Source organism: Cyanistes caeruleus, unplaced genomic scaffold (genome assembly GCF_971803275.1).
Source record: "Cyanistes caeruleus unplaced genomic scaffold, bCyaCae1.hap1.1 HAP1_SUPER_30, whole genome shotgun sequence".
Taxonomy (NCBI): domain Eukaryota; kingdom Metazoa; phylum Chordata; class Aves; order Passeriformes; family Paridae; genus Cyanistes; species Cyanistes caeruleus.
This window is the reverse complement of record NW_028256295.1, coordinates 3,184,892-3,207,105: the sequence shown is the minus strand read 5'-3', so window position 1 is coordinate 3,207,105 and position 22,214 is coordinate 3,184,892. Positions and strand designations below refer to the sequence as shown.

Here is a 22,214-nt window from a genome sequence, read left to right as displayed (position 1 = left end):
ACTCAACTGGGATCATACTGGGATCACAGTGGGAGCAGCTGGGTCCCTGCTGGCTGAGACTGGGATCCCACTGAGGGTGACTGGAATCATACTGGGATTGACTGGGAGTGGCTGGGAACAACTGGGATCATGCTGAGAGCAACTGGGAGGAGCTGGGAATGACTGGGAGCGTGCTGGGGCTGACTGGGATATACTGGGAGAGACAGGGAGTCCCAGGGATCACACTGGAGGCTACTGGGGTCACACTGGCACTGCCAGGGAGCAACTGGGGGCCACTGGCCTCATCCTGGGAGTGACTGGGATTAGACTGGGAGTGTGCAAGAAGCTGGAAAATTGGGAAAAAAAATGGGAAAAAAACAAGGATAAACTCAAGGAAAATGGAAGGGAAAAATCAGGGAAAAAAAAAAAAAATATCAGGGTGAAATTCAAAAACATCAGGGAAAAAATCAGGAAAACATTGGGAAAAAAATTTGGGAAAAATGGGAAAATTTGAAAAAATTTGGGGAAAACCAGGAAAAATTTGGGGGAAAAAAAGAGAAAACTCAAGGAAAAGATGGGAAAAAATTGGGGAAAAAAGTCAGAAAAAGAAAATGGAAAAAATCTGGGAAAAATCAGAAAAAATGGGGAAAAAATCAGGAAAAAATAGGAAAAGAAGGAAAAATCATGAAAAACCAGGGAAAATTGGAAAGAATATTGGGGAAATCAGAAAAAAAAAAACCTGGGAAAGAACTTGGAAAAATCGGGAAACGACCAGAAAAGAAAGAGGAATAAAATCTGGAATGAAATAGGAAAAATCCCAGGAAAAATCAGGTAAAAACTAAGGAAATTTGAGAAGAATTTGGGAAAAAGCTAGAAACGAATTGGAAAAGGAAAAGAGAAGAATCAGAAAAAAGTGGGAAATACATGAAAAAAATTGTGAAAAATTGTGAGAAATCAGGGAAAATATCAGGAAAAGAAAGCCGAAAAGACCCTGGGAAAAATCAGGAAAAAATTAGGAAAAATATTGGAAAAATGAAGGAAAAACCAAAAATATTTGAGAAAAAAAATTGCAAAAAAATCTGGAAAATAATTGGGAAAAAATCAGAGAAAAAATGTGGAAAAAAAGGAAAATCACGGGAAAATCAGGGAAATGAAATGGAAAAGGATAAAAATATCTGGAAAAATCAGAAAAAAAAAAATGAAAAAAAATCAGGAAAGAATTCAGGAAAACCAGAAAAATTAGGGAAAGAATAAGGGAAAAATCTGGAAAAAAATGGGAAAAAAAGGAAAAAACACAAAAATCAAGGAAAAGTTTGAGAAAAAAAATGGGAAAAAATTGGAAAAAAAAAATCAGGAAAATAAAAAAAAATCATTGAAAATATTATGAAAAAAAATAAGGGAAAATCAGGAAAAATATTGAGAAAAAATTGGGTAAAATCAAGAAAAGAGGGAAGAAACCTGGAAAAAATTAGGAAAAATCAGTAAAAAAATTAGGAAATACAGGGAAAAATCAGGGACAAATTGTGAAAAAAATCGGGGAACGATGAGGAATAAATTGCGAAAAGAAGAGGGAAAAGTCAGGAAAAAACGGGGAAAAATCAAGAAAAAAATTTAGGAAAAGAATTGCGAAAAAACAGGGAAAAATCAGAAAAAGAAAGAGGAAGAAGACTGGGAAAAAACTGGGAAAAATCAAGGAAACAAATCAAGGAAAAAATCAGGAAAAGAAAGTGAGGGAAAAAACTTTGGAAAAATGGGAAAAAAATTGGGAAAAAACCAAGAAATATCAAGGAAACAAACAGGAAAAAATCAGGAAAAATTAGGAAAAAAAAGGGGAAATATTGGGACAAATCAGAGGGAAAAATCAGGAAAAAAATTTTAAAAATATTCGAGAAAAATTGTTTGAAAAATGAGGAAAAAATCAGGAAAAGAAAAAGGGAATAAAACCTGAAAAAAATCAGGGAAAAAAATAAAAAAAAAAAAAAAAAAAGAAAAAAATTGCAGGAAAATCAGGAAAAGAAACAGGGGAAAAAACAGGGGAAAAAATTGTGAAAAAAATGGGAAAAACCAGAAAAATTACAGAAAAATTGGAGAAAAAGTTGGGAAAAAGACAGAAAACTTTGGTAAAAGAAGAGGAAAAAATCAGTAAAAAATGGGGAAAAAATGGGAAAAATTCAGGGGAAAATGAGGGGAAAATCAGGAAAAAATAAGAAAAAAAACAAAGAGAGAAAAAAATTGGGGAAAATCAGGAAAAGAACAGGATGAAATCCCCCTATCCCATTTTTCCATGGAATTTTGGGAATTGCCTACCTGGGAGGTTGTAGAAGAATTTCCAGATCTGGGAATCCAGGGAGAGGGGAAAGGTGGAATTTCAGATGAGCTGGTCAAAATTTTTGGGAAGGTTGATGGCCTGGTCCTATTCCAGCTTCCAGAATGTTCAGATGAATCCCACGCCTCCTTCCAGCTGGAAAGCATGGAAAAATCATGGGAAAGCTGTGATTCAAATTCATGGAGTTTTGCCCCCAAAGCACCCTTTTTTCCCACCAAAATTTCTATTTATCCCCCAAATTTCAATTTTTGAGATAATTAAATGGCGAAGATAATGGGAAATGGGGAAAAATAAGATAGAAATTGAGGAAGAATGGGGAAAAGTTGGGGAAAACTAGAAAAATATGGGGGAAAAGTGAGAAAAATGGGAGGAAAAATGGAGCAAAATAGAGGAAAATAGGGAAAAATGGGGAAAAAATAGGGAAAAAATGGGATAAAAATAGGAAAAATTTGAGGAAAATGAGATGGAAATGGAGGAAAAATTGGGAAAAATGGGAGAAAGAAAGGGAAGAAAATTAGGATAAAATTGTGGAAAAATGAGATAAAACCAGGATAAAAATGGGGGGGGGGGGGAATAAGGAAAACTGGGATAAAAATGGGAATAAAAATGGTAAAGACGAGGCAAAAATGGGGGAAAAATGGTAGAAATTGGAGAAAATAGGAGTAAACATGGGGAAAAAACTGGGAGAAAATGGAGCAAAAATAGGGTAAAATGGGGAAATAATAGATTAAAAACAGAAAAAAAAATGGGAAAAATAGGAAAACATGGGGAACGATTTGAGTAAAAATGGAGGAAAAATAGGAAAAAAATCAGAAAAACTGGGAAAAAATGAGGACAAATGAGATAAAAAAGGGAAATTGAGGGAAAAAGGAAAAAAAAGGGGGAAAATTGGGGAAAAATAAAAAAATAGGATAAAAATTGGGAAAATTGTTATGAAAATGAGGAAAAATTAGAAAAAATAGAGCAAAAATGGGATAAAAATCTGGAAAATGGGATAAACTGAAGACAAATTGTACCCTAACAGGGAATGACTGGGAGTGATTTGGCTTATCGTGGGGATCACAGGAAACTGAAACCACACGTGGGGAGCAACTGGGCAATGCTGGGAGCAGCCACTGCCGGCACCGGGAGCCCCGAACCCCTTTCCCGGCCATGCCGGACCCGCATCCCCCCGGCCCCTTTGCCGGGGCTCTGCCGCCACCGCCACCGGGACCCCCCAAAAACACCTCCCGGGGACCCCCGGGGTGCCCCCGAGGGGCATCTGCGGCTCGGCTCTGGAGCCCTGCCATCCCCAAACATCCCCCCCAAAAACCCCAAAGCCAGGGAGCCCCGGGGGATTTGGGGCGAGCTCCCCCTCCCCGGGCACCTGCGGGATGGGGGGCGATGGTCCCGAAGGAGCTGCAGATGCAGAGAGCGGGGAGCGCAGGTGGAGCCTCCTCTGCCTGCTCCAGCTCTTCCTCCTCCTGCTCCTCCTCTTCCTCCTGCTCTGTCCCTCCTCTTCCTCCTCCTCTGTCCCTCCTCTGTCCCTGTGCGTGGTTCGGAGCCCTCGGGTGAGCGGGGCCGGGCCGGGACACGATGGGAAAGGGCTGGGTCCCCCCCAAACCGAGCTGGGGGCAGCGGAGCTTTGGGGGAACTATGGGAACGGGGCGGGACAGGGGAACAGGGGGAGGTGGGAGCACTGAGGGTCCCCCAGTTCACCCCAGGAGCCCCAAGCCCCGTCCCAGCCCCCCCAGTTCCCCCCGCAGCCCCGGCTGAGGGGGGCTCAGCCCAGGAGCCGCCGTCGTTCGGGGCTCCCCCGAGTGCAGGAACGGGAGAGTTCCCGGCTCGGGGAGGCCCCAGCACAGGAGGGGATCTTGTCCCTCTTCCAGGGCCCTTCAGGGTCTTCAGGCCCCTCTCAAGAGGAGTTTTTCTCTTTTTCAGGTTTTTTGGGGGGATCCCACCACTACAGGGGTGTTTTTTCCTCCCCATTTTAGGGTGTTTGTGCGGCCGCAGCCCCACAAGCCCCTTTTGAGGGGGGATCATGACGGCTTTAAGTGACATTTTTAGGGGTGTCCCCACCCCAAGCCCCTGTAGGGGATGTTTTGTCCCCCAGGATGAATTTTGGGGGTTCTCTCTACCATGGCCGCTTTAAGGGCCCCCGGTGTTGTCGGGTCCCACTGTAACTCCTCTTAAAAGGGCAACACCGCTCCCGTTGGTTCCGGCAGTGGAGCCCGGGAGGGGTTGGGGGTCCCGGGAGGGGTTGGGGGTACCTGGGTGATGCTGATGGTGTCCATGGGGATCCCGTGCTCGGTATAAACCTTCATGAGGGGTTCCTGGGGTTTTTCAGAAGTTCTGGGTGTTTTTGGGGCCACGGTGATTTTTGGGGGGTTCCCAAGGGGGTTCACAGGGGTCCTAATGGGGGAATTTGGGTGATCCCGGGAGTGGAATTTGGGATCTCAAGGTTGTTTTGGGGAACCTGCTGGTGATGGAGATGGGGACCCCATGCCAGGTATGAACCTTCTCAATGTCTCTATGGGGTTTTGTGGTTTTGGGGAGTTTTTGGAGCATCCAGGGATGTGTTTGGGATCAGGGGAGGTTGGGGTGTCCCGGGGGCTTTGGGGGTTCTCGGCAGGTTTGGGGGTACCTGGGCAATGCGGGTGGCAGTGCTGGGGACCCCATGCCGGGTTTGAACCTTCTCACTGTGCATGGGCAGCATCAGCGTGTTCAGGGAGATCCTGGGGGGCCCGGGGGGTCACCCCAAATCCCAGGGACCCCAAATGCTGAGGGACCCCTCGAACTGCCCTCAGCGCTGGATCTGCTGCAGGCAGGGGGGCACCAGCACTCGGCCCCCACCCTCCACCATCACAGGGGGGCTGTGGAAGAAATCTGGGGGTGCACGGACAGGTCGGGTGGGACCCAGAAAGTCCTGGGGGAGGGGACACGGGGGGACTCCCAGGAATTCCCGTTATGGGGGAAAGAAGAGGGACCAGGAAGAGTTTGGGGGCGCTGGGTGGGTCAGGGGGGACCCCCAGGAGTCTTGTGGGGGGTGGGAAGGGCAAAGAACAGGGTGATCCCCAGGATGGGTTTGGAGGGGAACCGGATTGGAGCTCCCATGGCTGCGGGATGGGAAGATCTGCCCATGGAATTCTATGGGAATGGAATGGCAGTGAGATCCATCTACAGAATTCCCATGGGAATGGGACAGCAGCAGGATCCATTCACGGAGATCCCGTGGGAGTGCGATGTCTGAGATCCATCCATGGAATTTCCGTGGGAATTGCCACATTCCCAAATTTTGCCCTCCCAAATCCCACACTTGCATTCCCATATTCCCATGGGAATTCTGCCCTCCCCACCTTTACACTCCAGCACCTCCCGCCCATATCTGACATATTTCCGGAGACATTCCCTGCAGCTGTGAGCCAGGGAATTTGTTAATCCCTCAGCCTGGATCTCAGGGATCCCCATGGCGGTGCCACAGTTGCCATCGCAGCCCCACAGATCCCCCAGCCCCGGCTCCCCCCGCTCAGCCCCGCTCTGGCTGTGCCGCTGCTGCAGCATCTGCAGCTCCCCGCTGGCCCCGCCATTGGCGCCGCTCTTTGCTGCCCGCCAGTGACAGCCCGAGGCTGCAGTGACGTCACCGGTCGCCGGGCAGATCCCGGCGGCGCAGGGCGGCCAAGGCGGAAGCGAAAGTGCCCGAGGGAGCGCGGGGGGAGGGGACGGGGCAATTCCAGGGAATTCCCCTGGATCCCCTCCCGGGATCCCCCGGGACCCTCCTCGGCCGCGCACTGCGGGACCCCCGGGACAAACTGGGCTGAACTCCCGGGCCCTGCGCCCAAACTCTGCCTGCAACCCGCCGGCTTCGGCCCAAAGCGGGGGAAGCCCCGGCATCCGCGGATCCCATTTTTCCTGCGGCTGCGGCTCCCCAGCCCCGGCGGAGCAGGAGCGGGCGCTGGGAGCCCGAGCCCCGATTCCCAATCTCCTTCCCTCTCTCTCTCTGCTGCTCTCTCCCTCTCCTTTGGGTGATCAGAAATGCCAGAGCGGCTGGAGAGCCCCGTGCCCAGCTCGGCTTTCCCTGGAAAGGGAGGCCTGGGGGTGCGGTGCCCCGGGATGGCCGGGAATGGGGCTCCGGGGGTCCCCGGGCTGACGGAACCGGGGGATCCAGGGGCTGGCAGGGGAGGATCCCCGGGAAAGGGGGTGCAGGGCGCTGTTGGTGCAGGAGAAGGGGGTGCAGGGGGTCCCGGAGCTGGGGAAGGAGATGCGGGGGGGTCCCAGGGCCCAGGAATGGGGATCCAAGGGGGTCCCAGGGGGGCTCCCCAAAGCCCCTCCCAGGGCACAGCAGGAGCTGGGTCAGGAGCTCTGGCAGAGACAAAAGGGGGTGAGCCCGGCATGGGGGGGACATGGGGGAGTCACATGCGCTCCTGGGGGGGACACGATCCCAGGGGACCCCTCCTCACCTTCTCCCACGTACCCCAACAGAGCCCCTAAATGGATGAGCAGAGCTCGGTGACTGCAGTATGAAACTTGTTCAGTGGCACAGGAGGATTTAGAATTGAGGACAGGGGAAGGGTTTAACCCAGCCTCCTGTTTGAACAGCCTGGAGAGGGGGCTGGGGAGAAACCCATGCCTGCATTGAACTGAGAGAGATCCAGACCCGGGCTGGGAGAGATTTGAGACACACCCACCTTTGGACTTTGCTGTCCACAACACCCTGTCACATAAAGGTAAAACCTTACAAAAGAAAGGACTTGGAAAATTTTGGTTTAGGACTTGTTACATGGGCTTAATGTAGCTAGCAGCTGGCCTGATAAGTTCCCAGGCAAAAACATCTTGAGAATGAAAAGTTTGTTAACATAACAAACTATTCTTGGGGAGAAAAACAAGTGCACCTGTAGTAACAAGGGATCTGTCCCATGGGAATCAGTAGAAAAAGTATGTAAACATTGTTAGAGAGAAAAGTTTGGATTGACGTGTACACTCACCATTACCAACCAGTGAACTGAGTTCCCAACCAACTGGAATTAAGCACGGAGCCTTCTGATAACCATGTAAATATAAGCTGTGTGCAATAAAGCTTTGGCTGTGATGGAAGAAGAAACAGGTGTCATTGTCCATCTCTACTGCGACACACCCAAGCAGGACATCGGGTCCTGCCGAAGCAGTGGAAAGAAGCAGCTCTGGTGGCCAAGTGGCACGGCCCATTCCAAGTGTCCCTGAGCACAGAAACAGCCCCAGCACAGCTGAACACGGGGGGACCCCTCAGCCTCGGCTCAAGGGCTCTGCAGCCCCGCAGATTTGGATTTCCCGGCTGCAGCAGGAGGACGGGAGCCGCCCCTGAGCCTGCACTGAAGGCAAGGCAGCAGCAGCCAGGGCTCCCCAGCGGGGGAAGCCCCTGGGCCTGCCCACAGATCCTCTGCTGAAATCCTCGGCCTGGGCACCCTCCTTTGGCATCTCCAGCCCCTGCGGGACAATCCTGGCTGGCACTGCTGGAGCTTCAGGGCTTTCTGTGCCTGCCCTCGCCACAGCTGCTGGGGAAGGCACCGGGAGAATTCCACTCTGGCTCTCAATTACACTCACACTCTGGGCTGCCTGGGATTAGAGTATTGGAAAATATACCGAGTGTAAAATTATTTTTTATCTGATTTCTCCAGTCAGGCTTGGTTTGCATTTGCCTTGGGGAAAGGAATTTCCAAGGATTTTTTAAAGGGATGTTCCACCACTCAGCAGAGATGAGCTTAACATCTCAATTGACTGGGAAGAACCCAAAAAATTCCCACAAAGACAACGACCATCAACAAAACATCAAGGCCCAGCAGCAAACATCAACCAACATCTACCCCAGACACTGCCCTGGCACAGCTGGAGACACCTGGTCTGGAAAAGGCTGAGCAGGAAATCCAGGAGTGCAGACCTAATTCACATCAGAGACACAGAAATCCGGGTGCAACAGGAAACCAAACACTAAGGGCTCCACAACTTGGAAACAATGAACACTAAACCAATGGATTTCTATGGGTTCAGACTGTATAAAGCTTAGGAAACATCTAGTAAAACTCACATGTCATGGAATGATTTTCTCTGCACATGCAGACTATGTGTGGTTGAAATGATTCTGTTCAGAATCAAGTAATGCTTTATTTCTCTAATGACATTTTGGAGAGTTTTTACTTTTCACAGTTTCAGTGAAAGGATTACACCATTAGAAGAATTTTTCTTAATAATTCTACTTTTCTGTTGTCAGTTCTGTTTGGGCCAGGGGTGTGAGAATCAGTTTTTAGTCAGAAGAGAAGAAAAAGAAAATACTTGATTTCTTTCTAATTTTTGTTTTTATGTTTGTGCGTGGCTCTTAGGGATGGCAACATTATGGTATGAGTTTTTCCATGTTCACCTTTAAGCTGCGTTTTGAAAAGTAGAACAGTTTGAAAGGATACCCTTTAAAAGGTAAACAGTTAATAGAAAATTGTTTAAAAAAAACAACAAAGAAACAGCAGATGGGGGAGGGAGCCCTCCATGTGAGTCATCCCATGGCTGCCCTGGAAGAGAAGCTTCATTCCAGGCAGCCAGGACAGGAGCTTTAGAAATGCAAATTAACACCCCTGGGGCAAAGCCTGGACAATGTACCAGGGTGTTCCTGCCTGGGGGAGGAATTGGGCTGAATTCCTCTGCCCCTCACCCCAAGCTCTGCCTGGGGGCACAGATGGAATTTGCACAGCTAAAGGCAGAGCCAATAGTGAGGATATCTGACTGCAGCAGAAATTGGTTAAGCTGCAGAGGAAAACTGCAAATGGACAATGTTGTGAAAATTTCACTATAAAAAAATGGGGGAGAATCATCCCACTCCCCACCTCAACTTGTGCTCTCACTTTCTATGTTATATAGGGTGAATTAGAGCACTGGGGTTTTTTTGCTACCCCAAGGGAAATCAGTTGGGAATCCAAGTATGTGCTGATTTAATTAGAGAAAAGCCAAAAATTGATGCTGCCCTGGCTTGAGGGAGCACCCAAAAATGGGGAAAATATGAACAGCCACCAGAACAAATCCTGCAACACCATGGGCCAGCCCCGGGGAACCCTAATGAATTCATATCAGGAGCCAGAGAACCCATTTATCATTTCCATGGCATAATTACATTACAGGATGTCCTCAAAATAATACCCAACCAGACAGCTCCAGTTCCTGACTTTCTTCCCAACCAATCCGCTCAGATGAGGAACACAACATTTCACCATGGGATGGAGTCACATTATCTTTTAGCAGAAAAAGGAGGCAGCTTGTGGAAAGTTAAATGATGTTGTTGGCAAATAGATCACAAAGGAAAAGTGGTGAAACAGATAACAAGGAAGTAAGAAAGCAGTGTACTGGTCCAAACATGGAACAGATGGGAATGGAACACATCTCCATGTTTGCCTGGCAGACCATGGGTTAAAGGAATGCAGTTTCTCCTCTTATGTGCTACAGCAACTCTCACCTTTTCACCATGCACACACCTTGCTGAGTGCAGCTCATTCAGCAGCTGAGCAAGGGGATGCAGGGGGCAGCCAGGCCTCCTGAGCCACAAACGGCTACAAAAGGACAGAGAATGAGGGCACTGAGAGCAATCCCAAAATCAAAGAACACCCAGGAAGAAAAAACAGAGTCAATGAGTGAATCTGCTTACAAACAGGGCCACGGACTTGCACATAAGGAAGCAATGGGAGAAAGCCTCAGTTTCAGAAAATGTTACCAATTGACAAGGACCGCTGCTCTGACAAAGTCCCGCTAAATTCCTGAACTTCCAGAAGAACAAAGACTTAACAGAGCCATCAATATCGGATGTTCTACAAAAGTGGTGGGTACATATTAACCGGGACATGCAGGAGGCAGATGGGGAAGTCTGAACCTTCCAAGCACCTCCGCCAGTGGGGAAAGGGACAGGGACACGCGGCCGGGAAAATCAGGACAAAAACGAGGCCGCGTCCTCCAGCAGCTGGAGAGAGCGCACGGCAAATGCCCCACGGCCTCTCCCTTTGGGCAGCAATAAAGTCACTCTCACACCGCTCCTCTGCCTCCTTTGGCCACACAAACCTCTGGCGCCGGGAATTTGCCCGCCCAGCCCCGGGCACAGCGCAGCCACCTCCGGGCTACCGACACGAACCGGGACGAGCCAGCGCTGCTCCGGCACCGGCTCCTGCCGAGGCCCCAGCGGGAAGGAGACCGCGGGCAGCCGCTCCCGCAGCGCCCTCACGCCAGGGCCAACACGGGCCGGCCACGGCACAAGCCATCCGCCAGAGCCCCCCGCCGCCCCCTCCCGGGCCCGCAGCGAGCCCCGAGCCCCCGCAGAACCGAGCGCGGCTCCCACCTGCGATGGCTGGGGCCGCCTCCGAGCTCCGCCGCCGCCTCACCGGGCTCCGGCCGCTGCCGCCGCTGCCGGGCCCGCACAGACGCTCCGGCAATGGCGGCTCTCCTGCCCCACGGCCGCTCTGGGGGCGCCAGCGGGGCCGGGCTTGTCCCCGCTCTGCCCAATCAGCGCGCGCCAGAGCCACGAGTGACAGCAGCAGCAGCCAATCGCAGCCAGCGGCGGGCTCTGCACACGGCACAGCCCCGCCCCGCGCTCTCAAGGCCCGCCCCGGGCTGTGTGAGGGGAAGGGCGGGGATGAGGAACAGGCCTGGAACGGGCCCGGCCCGAGCCGCCATTGAGCTCCCAACACAAACAAAGTTCTCCGCAGCTCCCGGCCCGCTTTTCCCTGCCCTGGGTGTTCGGTGGCTCCGGCTCAGCGGGAAGCCCTGGAGCCTCACTTCTCCCACCTCTAATTAGGTGCCTCAGTGCATCGCTCGTATTTCCCCCCAAAATGGAAAACTGCCACAAATCCCTGTGGATGAGTGGGGGAGGAGAGAGATTTCTGGCAGAAAACTCAGGAAAGGATCATGAGAGGTAAATTGATAGCCCTAAAACCAGCTTCCCCCCACCCCTCCCTCCTCCCCGCTGTGCCTCCTACCCCGGCACTGCAGGTGCGGTGAATTAAAGGGCCAGGAGACCTTCTGCTCCCATTAACAAGCCTTTATTAGAGAGAACTGGGCCTAGAGGTGGGGGCTCGGGGTGCGTGCCGCCGCTGCTCCCCGTGGTCGATGTCGAGGATCACACAGGCCTGTCATCATCCACTGTCAGCAGGACCAGAGCCTCTATCCTCGCCAGGATCACCCAGAGACTCTGTCTTAGGTTCAAAGGTCTAGGGTTGTCTTCCCTCTCAAGTCCTGCCCAGGTCATGGCAACCAGCTTGCTGGACTGGGATTGGCGCACCCAGTCTCCACAGGTCCCCGCTGCCTCCACAGTGGGGTCCTCCAGATGTTCCCTGAGCGTTGCTCGTTGTCCAGGGCTGTCTTTGCTCCCAGGTGGTAATATGATTTTAATATGCACCCGTGTGCAAGTCTTTATGGGAAATGGGGAAGTTTATCCTGGGTAGCAGCGGCTAAATTGCCCAACGGGTTGGAAGAGAATAAGGGGTGGGGGTACAAATGCAAGGATAAAACAAGTACAAACTTCTTGACAGTGGGCCCTTTTAGGGCTTGCAACACCAAAAAGAAATAAAACAAATATGAACTCCTTAACAGTGAACCCTTTTGGGACTTACAACACCAAAACCCCTTATCCAGGGACCAAAACTGGGATTGAAACAGGAACATATAATTTGAACATTGGGATTTTTATTTATAACAATATCCCCCCTCTTTTAATTTGACCAGGCATCAGCCTGCGTCAATTTGTTATTTCAGGCTCCTGGTAGTGAAACTTCTTTAGTCTTTGGTATTGGTCATATACCCTTTTTGCTTCTTTCAGCTCTGAACTTCCTAACATTAGGATCTTAGTTTTTCCCTTCTCTTGGGTTATTTCTAATGAGTTGTAGATTGTGCTGCTAGACTGTATTGCTGAGGTAATTATTCTGATCAAACACGGGATGACGCAGGGAAGAAATAACAGTCCTGCTAGTCCCGCTATACCAATGAATGCCACCTTTTTCCACCAGCCCTTAAAGGACCAGAAACTATCTCACCAATCAGTATTCAAGATCGGTGTCCATTCTTGGTTCCCTACGTAGGAGATTTTTCTGATCTCTTTAGAAATGTTCCAGATTACTTCACTTTTATCATCTATTTCTAGGCAGCATTCAGAGGTGTTGAACTTCCCACAGATTCCCCCCTCATCAGTGAGAAGGTAATCTACTGCCAGTCGGAGTTGGTACACCAGGTACATCAGGTCTGGGAGAGGTGGTCACTTATATGATCAAGGGCCAGGGCTGTTTTGTTCCATGTTATTTCAATTACAGCTTGGAGCCTGATTATTCTGTTTAACATGTATATTGGGGTCCTATATCCCCAGGACCCATCCTGGGCCCAGGTCGCTGGCCCATAAGTTCTTATTATTTCCTCCAGGGTCCAGACTGTTCCTTTCCAATCCTGGGTCCCTCCTGTGCTTATTACACTCCTCTTCTTCCTTTTTAGGGGCCTCTTTAGGTTGTCATATAGTGGTACTCCAAGCTCTGAGCCAATCTCTTTTGGGAGCAGGAAGAAAGCTGGCTTTATCACCCCAATCGTGCAGCTACCTGACCAGTCTCCTGGTAGATGTGTATAAGCTGCATCCCCGCAGATCCAAAAGAAATCATCTGGGGCTTCCCAAAAACCCTCCCTGTCTTCATAGGGGTACTCCCAATGCTTTGATAGGCTTCTAATTCCCCAGAATGGATTGACCCCTTTTCCTGCACATTCATAAAGGTTATATCCTTTGTGATGAATGCACCCTTTTCCCCTTTTCTCTAAGGACCAGTATCAGTTGGGCTCTTGGGGAACCCATTTAGTTCCTAGATTCTTTGTTATATCTTTTGCATGCCATCCGCCCCACCAGGGTTCTATATCTTTTTCCAGTTTGTAGAATACAGTCTTCCCCAATTACCTTAGCCTTTAACTCCCATTTTTCTCTTCTCCTTTACCCTGGTGTTCTTTGGCCTTCCCCAGTTCATTTTATGCTTAAAATTTCTCGAGGTTTCAAGCTAATTCCCTTCCAGCCAAATATCAGACATTTTAGTACTCCCACATACCCAACAATCAGTTATATTTAATTCCTTGCTGATCTTTTCAGCTGAATCAATGAACAAGTTCTTCCCACTCAAATTTTCCTATTCTTCATTTCCCACCCTCATGTCCACTCTTTTCTCCTTTACCACATCAGGTTCACCTTTTACTGGTTCGTTCTTTTCAAAGCACAGCCAAGGATCCCTCATGGGACAGTCTCCCAAAAGACGTTCTCTAAAAGTGGCCGTATTTCTGGTAATCCAATATGTTTTTCCGCTTTCTTGGCATTCTTCTAATTGTGATTTGTTGTAACAAGAAGGACTCAAATTTGTGTGGACCCTTACCAGGGACCCTAGATTTTCCCCATCATACAAGGGATAATAACGTTTCATGCAAGAGTCTGTCCCCATGGCATTGGTGAGGTGCATTGCTATCACCAGACCTACCATGAGCCTTGTGATGATCCTTTTAGGCTCCCTCCAGTCCGTGACTCCCAAGAGTCCAGCAGGAACCATGTTTGATCTCCCCTGGTCTTGCCTCTTGGGGTTTTCCTCACACTCTTTTGCGGGTCTGGGTCCAAGGCTTACAGCTTTATTATTTTTTTTGTCCTTCTCCTTTTTACTGTTGTCGTTATTGGTCTTGGGAAAGGCTGCCCAGGGAGGGATATAGTCTTGGCTAGGAAATTGGAGCCTTATTCGGCAGGGGCGGGGGGGGGTCTTTTACTTTTTCAACTAATAAGAATAATAGTAATAATAGTTACAAGTTAACCAGAACTGGAAAACACTTTAACATTAGTTCACAAACTTTAAAGAAACACTTAACCACAAATGTTGCAGCCAAGAGATCACTTAAAAACATATATAATTCCAGTTCCTGATTGGGGACTTCAGTCTCTGGGTTTCCTTCTTAAGGTTATTTTCAAGTCCTTGGTGTTGGGGACAACAGTCCAGTTAGAGGGATCTTTTTTGGAGTTTACTTCCCCATCTGGTGGTGCCACTGGTCCTTTAACTCGAGTCACGTGTGTCCACCCTTTTTCCCGGGTTCTCACAGCTGTATGTGTGGTGAGTTGAACTTGGTAGGGTCCTTCAAACTTTGGAGTGAGAGGAGAGTTAGCCCAAGATTTTACCAATACCCAATCCCCAGGGTTGATATGGTGTGTGTCTACCTCAAAGGGAGGAGTTTGAGGGAGATACCCTTTTTTCCTGAGGTTTTCTAAAGTTTTAACAACAGTTTCCAAATACCTCCTTGAGGTTTCTTCCCCTTCAGTATACTGGGCAGTGCTGTAAGGAGTAATTAGGAAGGGGAGTCCAAATAACATTTCATAAGGGGATACCCCTAAATCTGCTCGAGGTTGGGTTCTTATCTGTAATAAAGCCAAAGGGAGACATTTTATCCAATCTAATTTAGTCTCCAGAGTCAGCTTGGTTAAGGTCGTTTTTATGGTCTTATTCATCCGTTCTACCTGACCGGAGCTCTGGGGATGCCATGGGGTGTGTAACCTCCACTTTATCCCCAGGGCTTCAGTGGTTTCCTGGAGAACACGGGCAGTGAAATGGGGGCCTTGGTCCGAGTCTATGTTATTGATTAACCCATACCTGGGGACAATATGTTCCAAAAGTATTTTGACTACTACTCTCGCTCTTTCATTCCAAGTGGGAAAAGCCTCTGGCCAATGGGTCAGGTGATCTACGATCACTAGCAGGTGTTTGTATCCCTGTGCTAGAGGCATTTCTGTGAAATCAATTTACACATTTTGGAAGGGTCTCTCCGCTAGTTCCCTCCCCCCTGGTACGGGTTTTGTCATCACTCGTTGGTTTACCCTTTGACACGTTACACAGCCCTGAGTGATGGCCTTTGCTATATCATAAACCCCTATGCAGATGTTCTCCCTCAAGGAGTGGTCACATAGACCCTGCGTCCCCCAATGTGTCAATTTGTGTATTTCATCCAATACCCTGCTGTTGCAGTCTGCAACTCCAGGATCTCGTCCAGGGAAGCAGCAGGATTCTGGGGACCAGCATCAAACACCAACTGAGACGGGCTCCCGTTCATGAAACCATTTATTCAGCATGGGAACAAAGTCAGGTCCAGAACAGAGAGCCCTGAACAGAGGCACAGCAGGGGTTTTTGAGGGACAGAACCCCCGAGGGTTTCCACCTTTGAGGGTGGAGTTCAGGGTCAGGGACCAGTAGAAGCACAGCAAGGGAGAACCCCTGAGGGAATCAAACCCAATCAGAACACCTGGGCTGCCCTTCTCAAGGGGTTTGGGGTGGAACAGTGTAACTCTTTGTCTCCCCTGAGGCCGCTGCCACATCTGCTCCTTTCTTATTTTTTTTTAATTTTTTTTTTTTTATTTTAATTAGGAGCTTAAAATGTTTCCAAACATACACCTTAAAATCTCACCTCCTCCACAGAGCACCCGCTTTGCTTTGTGGGACAACAAAAACTCAATAACAAAACACATTAAGCAAACAGAAAAAACAATATTGAAAACAAACATTTAAATCTCAGACCACGCCGGGCAAATTAAACAGTGATGGTACTTAATGCAAACATAATGGTTTTTTAGTTCAGTCTCTTGCAGTTTAGGATTCTCTTTGAGGAAGGGTGCAGCTCTTAGATCTCCTCTCACGAGGGGCAGAGTTCTTCGTTCTCCAGTTTCGGCTCTGGTTCCCATATGGGTGTAGCTGCTTTAGATGATCTCGCTGAAACCCGGGCTTTGGGAGCTCAGGTTACAGTTTCGATCTCCCCGGAGGAGGTGTTGCCCAGGATGGAAAAGGCAGAGCCCCCAGGGATGGAGCACCGAACAAAGGGGTGGGAGCGAAGCAGGAGTTACTGGGGGAAGGGAAGGTTCGGGGCTGGAAAAGAAGGAGCAAGGCGGGAAACAAGGGATCCCAGACCGCGTGGCCAGAGCCATCTTGGGATGGGGGGGGAGGCCGGGATGGACTTTCCCAGACAGGGAATGGGGAATATGGAAAGACAGGGGGTGAAGGAGGACACGGAACAGGGGGCAGATGGCAGCAGACCTGCATCACTCTGGATGTTCTCCGTCCCTTGTCTGCCTTCAGGAAAACAGGGGATGGGATGGCAGAAAGACACCGGGGTGATGGGGAGTTGGCAGCAGCCCCGAGCCATCTTGGCTTTTTTCACCCTTTGTCCTGCCCTTAGGAATAGAGGAAAGGGGAAGGAACAGGGAGGTATACACCAAAAAAAAAAAAAAAAAAAAGGAACTTCACAGAAGACAAAAACAGTCCACCAGAAGAGCCATACCGTCCATAATCGTCCATAATGTTAATATAATCGTCCATAATGTTGATACCGTCCATAATCATCCATAATGTTAATATAATCGTCCATAATGTTAATATCGTCCATAATATGTCTCGTTGGGTGATGTAAGGTGTCCCAGTGTCTGGTCTCGGCTCCCACACCTCCGTAAGCCCTTTTCTTCCCCATGCCCAAGGCACTCCCAACCCAGCCTTCCTGCCAGGTACTCTCGAGTCCTCATTTCTTAGGTGGGGGTCTCGCTGGCTCTCAGGCCATCAGCCGGTGACTTACGAGGTGTCCATGGAGCCGGATCCTGCTGTTCTCTTGCTTCACGGGATGCCACGCAATCACTCACCATATGTTGCAGTCAGCAACCTCAGGATCTCGTCCAGAGAAGCAGCAGGATTCTGGGGACCAGCATCAAACACCAACCGAGACGGGCTCCCATTCATGAAACCATTTATTCAGCATGGGAACAAAGTCAGGTCCAGAACAGAGAGCCCCGAACAGAGGCACAGCAGGGGTTTTTGAGGGACAGAACTCTCAAGGGTCCCCACGTTTGAGGGTGGAGTTCAGGGTCAGGGACCAGTAGAAGCACACCAAGGGAGAACCCCCCAGGGAATCAAACCCAATCAGAACTCCTGGGCCGCCCTTCTCAAGGGGTTTGGGGTGGGACAATGTAACTCTTTGTCTCCCTGAGGCTGCTACCACACCACTATAATATTTTTTCCCCTGATCTATCATGCTGAGCACCATGCAAGGCTGTAGAGAGGTCAAGAGAACCTCTGTTTTTAAAACTCTGCCCTGCAGCTATTCCTTACGGTGCTGTCAGCAGGGAAGACATTTTGTCTTCTAAAACCTTACTTCTGATAGTTTTTCCCATCTGAAAAATATCTGGGCCAGGGGCAGCACCCAGGGACCTGCCCTGCCTGGGGGAACTTATACCTGGATCTTATAACTAAGTATCAGAAACAAGGGCACACACTCTGTATTCCAGACTCCAACATTTTATTCTTATTCTTAATTTTCCATGTTTTAAGTACTACTACGTCTTCATCTACTTCAGCTTCTACCTCTTCTTCCTAATATTCCCATTCATATTCTTTATCATTTTTTGGTTTCTGGACGGTCTTATGCAGGTTTTAGTGGGGGGGGAGGGGGGGGCGGGGTTTGGGGTTTTTTTCTTTCCTACTACTACTTCCTAAACACAACTTTCTTTTCTTTTGTTAGAATTGTGTGTGTTGCAGTCCAGCAGGCCGCTGTCGTGTCCTGGGAGCAACACCTCCTGTCTGTGTCCATTCCTCATGGCCAAAGTGCCCCAGGATCAGCATGGAGTCCTTTCCGGAGGAGAGGAAATGGCCTTGGAGTCCAGCAGGGAGGAGCTGGAGCCAGTGTCCCTGCAAAGGGCCAAGAGCCGTGTGGCTGTGGCCCTCGGGGACCCGGTGCAGGGGTGCCGCTGGCAGTGCCAGGCTGCCGCTGGGAGCCGATGACTTTCCAGGTGCCTTCCCGGCCGGACGATGGGCCGGGATGCGGCGCTGAGCCCCGGCAGCGAGGGTCCTCCTTCGGGTGCCGCTTTGGGCTGCCGTGTGCCCTCGGGGAGCTGCCCCGGGGGTGCCGCAGAGCAGCCGGGGCCGACTCAGCCTGCAGGGCCAGCGCAGGCCGGGGCAGCCCGTGCGGCTCCCTCGGGGCACCGGGCAGGCCGCGGGGCAGCCGCCATCTGCAGCCCGGCACTGCTGGCAGCGGGCGCTGATCCTGTGGCTGTGCCGCCAGGCAGGGGCAGCAGAACAGCCCCCGCAGCCCCCGCAGCCCCCACAGTGCCCGCCTCAAGAGCGAGCGGTTTTTCCTGTGGGGAAGCGGCTGCCCAGGAGAAGAGACATCTTCCACCGTGGCTTGGGCTGCCAGAGGGCCAGGCCCGGCACAGAGTTGCTCTTGCGGGCACAGCTCGGGCTCCTGGCACTCCACCCAAGCTTCTCGAGGGACAGGCAGCAGGATTCCCTCTTGGGCTAAATCTGCCAGTCTCTGCTGCCTGGCCTCTTCTCCTTCCTCGTGCAGCTCCAGGACGCTCACCTCATCCCAGTCATCGTCCTCCCGCTGCCAGGCCTTGAGCTGGCTGCACAGGATGTCGCAGTATTCCCTGCTGTCCTGAGCCAGCTCTCCATCACTGTCATCATCCCAGCTGGACCTGGAGGATTTTCTCTTTCCTTTGCCTCCAGTCACCTCCTGGCCATCCTGGCACAGCTCTTGCTTGCGGCAAGCTTCCCAATCCAAGAGTGCCTGGCGGCTCGTGCCTTCTCCTGGGGACAGCCGCTGTTCAGGAGATCCTTCCCAATCTGAGAATTCCTGACAGTGATTGCTGTCCGCCTGCCACGGCTCCTGCTCCCTGCACTCGTCCCACTTGGAGACAGCTGGGGAGGGCTCTTGCTCCCTGCCCTCATCCCAGTCCCAGAAATGCCAGTAGCTCCCCCATACTTGGACCAGCTCTTGCTCAAGGCCTTCATCCCACTCAGAGAGCTCCTGGCAGCTCTGGGCTCCTCCTGGGGACAGCTGTGGCTCAGTGCAGGCTTCCCCTGGAGTCCCTTGCTGGAACTTGTTCATTTCTCCTTGGCAGAGCTCTGGCTCTTCCTCAGCGCAGGACTCCACGGCTCCTCTCCTCCCTCTGCTCGCCCTCTCAGCCTCCTCCTGCTGCTCCCTCAAGGCCTGGGCTCTCTGTGAGCCGGGCCAGGGCGTGGGAGGCTGGGACTTGGGCTTCGCCTTCTCCTCCTCCGTGCCTGCAGTCCTCTGGCGCACACAGGTACCTGGACACAGCCACTGTCCTGGGACTGACCCGGGCCCCACAAGCCCTTTATATACCCCCCAGCCGGGGCGGGGCTCTGCCATGTCACAATGGACTTTGGGCACCGCAAGGTCCCGTGTCACCATGGCCCCTGACGCACCATGCCTGTGTCACAAAGGCCACCCCAGCACCCCGTGCCTGTGTCACAAAGGCCACCCCGGCACCCCGTGCCTGTGTCACAAAGGCCACCCCAGCACCCCGTGCCTGTGTCACAAAGGGCACCCCGGCACCCCGTGCCTGTGTCACAAAGGCCACCCCGGCACCCCGTGCCTGTGTCACAAAGGCCACCCCGGCACCCCTTCAACAGCCCAAGGCACCAGGAGCGGCCTGGAGCAGCCCAGGCCTTGGGGGATTGCAGCCCCTTCTTCTGAGCCGCTCCTTCAAATGATCAGGAGTGGCTGGGGCCAAGTGAAGGTGCAAAAGGAGACCGTGTGTGTCTTCGTTTGAAAGACAGGGGCCTGCTAAGGGAGGCAGGAGGCTCCTTTGCAATGGAAAATGTAAACCCCCTCGCTCCCAATTATTATCCCTTTGAAAGGAGCTCTCTGGCAAAGATAGGAGGACAGGAAGAACAGTTTGTGCTGCTTTTGCATGAATTGCTATTTGGTGAGCAGGGAAGAAGCCCCCCATGGAAATGATTTTACTGAGAGGAGCTGCTAAGCGAGAGCTGCCTCTGTGCCAAGCAAAATCCAAGAGCTGGCTAGCTGTGGGAACTGACTACCTATTAAAGCATTTAAAAAGCTGGATCCACCTCGGTGAGACTGACATTTTGCAGACAGGCAAGCCAGGGAAATCTCTCTCTTGCTTCCACCTTTGAGGAGGTACCCGGCCGCCGGTCGGGCCGGGCCCCGCTGCACTGCGGCCCTTGCAGTCGTGCTGACAGTGGCCACAACAATCCTTAAAGCTTCAGGGTCCCCTGACACCCGGGCAACCGAGGAGGAAATTAAAGGAGCGGGTTCGCTGGAGTCCCCAAAACCAACTGGAATAGGAAAATCAAGTAGGGATGAGGCCCATAAAGCCTGCACAGCACAGGAGCAAAGTGCAAAGACCAGGCCTAGGGGCAGACACAACAATATCTAGGGGAGGTGTGAGGGCGCAGTCTGAGGGCATGGGTGCAGACACAGACTGGGGTTAGAAAGATGCAAAATACTGCGACAAATTGCAACCAACTGGGGGAGAGATACGGGAAGATTCCAGAAACATAACTTTCAGTGGGGTGACTTGATGAACGTATGAATTGCCATCAAGCCTTTGGCAAGTGCTTCCCAAGGCTTGAACTCAAAGCCTGCTGCTTCAGGGCTGAAGTCTTTCTGGCCCTGTGTCCCAGAAGGGCTGAATCGCACAGGCTCGGCCTGGCGGGGCCGGGCTGGCCCCGGCAGTGACCGGGTGGGGACGGGAGGCTGTGGGACCCCGGCTGAGGCTGGGCCGGACCACGGCTGCTCACACCTTGCCGAGCCTAAGCCGTGCCCCGCTGCCGGCCCCCGCTGAGCTGGAGTCCGCTGGGCTCCAGGAGGAGCTCCGGGTGGGTCCAGGCCCCCTCGGCCATGGCCTGTGTGGCACATGGTAATTGAAATAAATTGGCCAGGAGACAAAACTCCTGTTTGATGCCTTTATTAGGATTCAGCTCTTGGGGTGCAGGGGCCCAAGGGGTTGTTTGCATCACGGCCATTCCCACACTGTCAGCTCCAAACAGGAGACACAATTCAGCTTTGCAGCACACACTGCAGAGCTGGGGCTTCCATCCTCATGAGAGTAGCCAGGGACCTGTTGTCCTGGTTTGCTGTCTAGGGCTGTCAGTCCTTTCCAGTCCTCTTTAGGTCATGGTGATGCAGGAAGATGGTTTCTAAGCAGGTTTAGGTGATGCAGGGAGATGATCTTGCATCATAGCTTGCTCAAATACGTTTCCTTGTCCTTTTATTCCTCTGTTAGCTCATTGTTTTGGTGTCCTGCATGCCTTAGTTTGCATATTACTCGGTTACACAGCTTCCTGGGACTTTCTTTGTTCTAATGTGGCACAGGGACCATGGGAGTTGCCTCCTTCTGTGACATACCTTTCTAATGGCTTGCTTTTGTTAGTTGGATTTAGCCCCCATGGCAGCAGCTCTGTTACAAGGTATCAGGGAAGTAAGGAGCAAGGGTACAGGAATGTCTCATAAGAACATTTAAAACACTTCAGAAACTGGTAAGTAATTAACATTACTAATAACCATCGGAGCAAACAAGGGGTACAAGGTTTACAAATGGGATAAGAACATTAACTGTACCTAACTAAACACAGTATTTTATCCGGGGTGGATTTCTTGAGAGATTTTATTCATGACATGTGCCTGCAAGGATGCGGCACCTCTCTGAGCTGGGGGAGAGGCCAGGGCTGCACAGGGGGGATGTTGTTGGCAGCTCCATGAGGACGCTCTGGGACGCTGCCCTGGGGTGTCCAGCGCAGTGGGGATGGATCAGCCCCTGCTCTGCTGCTCCTTCCCATCTCCCCCAGGGACCTTGCAGAGCCCCAGCCATGCTGTTTGCCCCCAGCCTGCCCACGGCCAGCCTGGGGCTGCTCACGGGGGTTTTCTGTGCTGAGCTTTGGCCTGGCCGTGTTCTTGAGAGAGCCTGGGCAAGGAGCCTGGAGCCCCCAGGCCCTGCCCTGAGGCGTCAGCGCTGCCCCAGCAGTGCCCATGGCCTGTCCCTGCTGCAGCCCCGGCACTGCCACCCCCAGGGCTGTGCCCGGCCCCGAGAGCACTCGGGCCCTGCAGCAACACCAGGGCCAGGAGGGCAGCGGGGCAGTGGCACGGG

General features: G+C 51.3%; 2 protein-coding genes across 2 annotated transcripts in view; one reads left to right on the top strand and one right to left on the bottom strand.

The window, feature by feature from the left end:
* Positions 1-22,214, bottom strand: part of LOC111922621 (uncharacterized) — an 813,543-nt gene that overhangs the window by 178,131 nt on the left and 613,198 nt on the right. The gene's annotated exons all lie outside the window — the stretch shown is intronic.
* The window catches only part of LOC111945726 (uncharacterized), a 555,958-nt gene that overhangs the window by 336,773 nt on the left and 196,971 nt on the right, over positions 1-22,214 (top strand). The window lies entirely within an intron of this gene.